Here is a 4,378-nt window from a genome sequence, read left to right as displayed (position 1 = left end):
GATGATCTTCTCAGCTCCCTTCTGACCCTAGAAACTATGAAACTATGAAATCCTCCACAAAGATCTATCTACAGTTACCTTAGCCTCAAACACTGCTTTGATTGCCTATGTAGATGACCTCTTATTAGCTTCAAAAAATATGGACTCTTGCACGGAAGATACTAAAAAAATTACTCTTAGCCTTAGCAGATAAAGGGCATAAGGTGTCTCCCTCAAAGCTGCAATACTGTCAACCTGAAGTTGAGTATTTAGGTTATATAGTCAGAGAAGGCACGAGAAAATTGTCCCCCAAGCACTTACAAGCTATCCAGGATCTCCTGCAACCTCAGAGTAAAAGGCAGGTCCGTGCTCTCCTAGGTATGGCAGGATTTTGCAGACCCTGGATCCCAGCCTTTGGGAAAATAGTACAGCCCTTAGTCTAGGCCACTACAAATGAAGCTGAGGATCCCATACACTGGTCTAGGGATAAGGAGCAAGCTTTCCACCAAATAAAGCATGCTCTTATGACTGCACCAGCCCTGGGTCTCCCTGATTACACCAAACCTTTTATCCTATACGTTCATAAGAACAGAGGAGTTGCTTCTGGAGTACTAACACAACCCTGGGGGGATCGGCCTCGACCAGTTGCATACTACTCAGTTCAGCTGGACCCTGTCGCTCGACGAGCTGTTGCATGCCTCCGCTCCATCGCCGCTGCTGCAACGGTGGTACAGCGAGCCCAAGATTTAGTCTTGGGCCACTCGCTCACTGTAAAAGTGCCGCACTCAGTCAAGGCTCTCCTCCTCCAACATAACACTCAGCATTTTTCAAACCAGAGACTAAATCGATATGAAGTTCTTTTGCTAACGTCTGAAAACATCACCATGTGCACAACTCAACCCAGCCACCCTTCTGCCAAAGGCAGATGAAGGACAGCCACACCATGATTGCTGCAAACTGGTTGAGTTCGTGGAAAAACCCCAGAGTGACCTTAAAGATCAACCCTTACAGAACCCAGAGTATATCCTTTTTACCGATGGATCGTCGTCAGTCATCAAAAATACAAGGCATGCAGGGTATGCAGTGACCACAGTGCAATGGGTTTGGGAAGCCAGGCCCCTTGCGCCAGGTACCAGTGCCCAAGCTGCAGAACTTATTGCCCTGGGAAGGGCTTGTGAGCTTACTGAAAACTGTTCAGTGACTATTTTTACTGATTCTCGATATGCATTTGGCATTTGTCACGCAATCAGACAATTGTGGAAGCAACAAGGTTTCCTTACCTCAAACGGACATACTATTGCACATGCCACTGAAGTAAAAAGACTTTTAGATGCCATTCTGCTTCCCAGAGAAATTGCTATTGTCCATTGTCCAGGCCACTCTAAAAAAAAAACCAAAAAAACAAAAAAACACAGATGCTGCAGTTGGGAATAATAAGGCTGACGCGGCAGCAAGAACCACAGCCATTCAGCCTATTTCTGATAGCTATGATTCCCAGCTCTCCTCTATTACTTTACCAGACCTTCCGTCTATATATCAGTACCTACAACCGGCTAAAGTTCAAATGTGGGAAACTAAATATGAAGGGAAAAAAGGGACAGATGATGTTTGGAGGGTACCCGATGGTCATCCCATTGCTCCTTGTGCTATTTTATGCATACTGGTCCAACAAATTCATCATCTTAAATCACTCTGGAGCAAAAACTTTAGCACAGAGCGTGCTCTGTAATTGGTTTGCTCCCGGCATTTATGTGAAAGCCACTAGGATTGTAAACTCTTGCCCTATATGTCAAGCCCACAATCATTCAACCAGAAAAATCCCTCATATCGGAGGGAGACCTTGGGCATACTTACCATTTCAAAGGTTGCAAATTGATTACATAGACTTACCAAAGGCTTTTCATTACAAAAATTGTCTAGTAATAATTGATCAGCTCACTGGATGGCTACAAGCCTTTCCAGCTACATGAACGGATGCTTCCACCGTAGTCAAAGCTCTTCTCAGAGACATTATACCAAGATTTGGGCTTCCTGAAGTGATTGAGTCAAACCAAGGGTCACATTTCACAAAAAAAAGTGTTACAAGAGACCTATAAGTTTTTAGGGATTCAGGCACAGTTCCACACTCCTTACCATCCACAATCTTCAAATCAAGTAAAAAGACTAAATTTATCCTTAAAAACCCTTTTAGAAAAGATCTGTGCTGAGACTAAATTAAAATGGCCTAAGGCTTTGCCTATTGTACTATTTGGGCTTAGAACAAAACCCCGTAAACCTCTTAATCTTTCACCATATGAGTTACTATTTAGTCACCCACCACCCTTGTATAAAGGATAGAAGAGTCCGCACGTGAGCTTGTTAGGGAGAAATGAAAAAGTAACTGATTATGTTTTATCATTGCAGCACTCTCTTAGTTCTCTTCGCAGGGCTGCGACACTGGTGTAACCATACCTCTTGACTCCAGTCTTCACCCTTATAAAACAGGAGACTGGGTGTAGGCCAAGATACACTCACACAAGGATTCCCTCACTCCACATTGAAATGGGCCCTTCCAGAAACATGGTGAAAAATGGATAGCCCAGCAAAGACCTCAAGCCTGCTACTCAACTCTTTCCTGGAAGCTTCAGAGCAATGTGGCAAAAAGACCCACATAAAGACTTTCCATTTGTTACTACAGTGAGCTGCTACTTATTAATCATCCACAGCCTAAAAAGTAGCAACAGAGTTGAGAAGCACCTGAAGGAAAAAGCCATCAAAATGATCATCATGGTTCTAATGATCTTCCTGGTCTGCTTTGTTACCCTATCATGTCAATCATTACATTTATATTCTCCATTATAATGGCACCAAGACTTCCTGTGAAACTCAGCGAATCCTGGCTCTAAATAACCGCGTCACTTCTTGCCTCACTAGCCTGAATGGTGTCCTTGACCCAGTCATGTATTTCTTTGTAGCTGAGAAGTTTTGTGAAGCCTTATACAGCTTGTTCTGTGGCAAAAAGGCTGTAATGTTGCCTCAGACTTATAAAAGAAAGACAAATGAGAGCTCACTAAATGCTAAGTCTAAACTGTGAGCAAGTGACTACATTTGTTTTCACTTTTAGATCCAAGAACCCTTTTTGTACCTTAGACCATTCAGCCAAGGTACTTACAATGACCTAGGCATCAGCCAAGGTACGTACCGCAACCTAGGCTGAAAGGAGGGAATTGATATAAAAGATAGGTTAACTTGTTTAATTGAGTAAGTCCTAAGTTCAGTTCAAGCATGAGTAGTTCATAAGTTTATAAGTTCATACGTTTAAGTATTTTAAGTGTTTTTCTTACACGTTGATTAGTAGACAATTTAACCCATGCATATGACTAAGATATGTAATACTAAATATAATCTTACGAAAATGTAAGTGCTAATACAGAAGACATCTGTTCTGAGGCTCAACCCTGACCCAACTGGAAAGAGGAAGATGCCCTTATGATGATGACAATCGCAAAAGATAATTATAAGTAACAGAAAAATATGTAACGATGACTAAACTTATTATACCATATGTAAGGCAAACATAAATATAGAGGGTTCAACCCCTCTCAGACGTAACTCTCGGTCCTTAAGACGGGAGTCTACCCTTCTGCAGAAGCAATACGTTTTCTACTGGCACTCCTGTGTCTCTTGACTCATATTATCACGGCTAGTGCCCACGACGCAAGACCAAGCTGTCCTTTCCTGTTTGGGCAGCTAACTCGGGTTTTGCTGACACTGAGGCAGTCTCTCCCAAGTCCCAACCTCTGTTGTCTAAGTAAGGGGGCGTCTCCAAACTACCACTTCTTTCACGGTGGTTCTCAACTTTTTTTAGGCTCTAGGCACCTCCTGCAAGGCTTAGGACACCCTCCTTTGGCTCAAGAAGCCAGCTCTTTGCTTTCACTCCTTTGTTGATGCTGAGAAAAGAAGGCAGCAATTTTTCTATTGCAAAGAACGCAGGAAGGCCACAGCAGGTCAGAATGTTTGTGACGCTCTTCTTTGAAATCTCTTAGTTTATCTTGTGAATCACAAACAGTGCTAACATGGCCTGGCACTTGCGGCACACCTGAAAGAATTTGAAGGGGCTCTGGTTGAGAATCATTGGCTCTATTGTAGCAAAACCCCCAGTTTTTCTTTTTCTTTTTCTTTTTTTTTTTAATTTTAAAATGTATTCCCTCCCCTTCCCCAACCATTTCTGACTTTTTCTCTCCCCCTCTATTCCCTATAGATAAGTGTAAGGGAGCTAAGACATAGGATAAGCTTCAGCATTTTATTTTGGTAGCAAGCTGTATTTGTTTTTTTTCCTTCTTTATATTGTATAATTATTATGTTTATATTGATTTTTACTGTTCTATATTACTGTTTTACTGGTACTATATGATTTAGG

This window comes from Gavialis gangeticus, unplaced genomic scaffold (assembly GCF_001723915.1).
Source record: "Gavialis gangeticus isolate Ggan-Ray unplaced genomic scaffold, GavGan_comp1, whole genome shotgun sequence".
In the NCBI taxonomy this organism is placed as follows: Eukaryota; Metazoa; Chordata; order Crocodylia; family Gavialidae; genus Gavialis; species Gavialis gangeticus.
Note: the sequence above shows the minus strand (reverse complement) of the source record.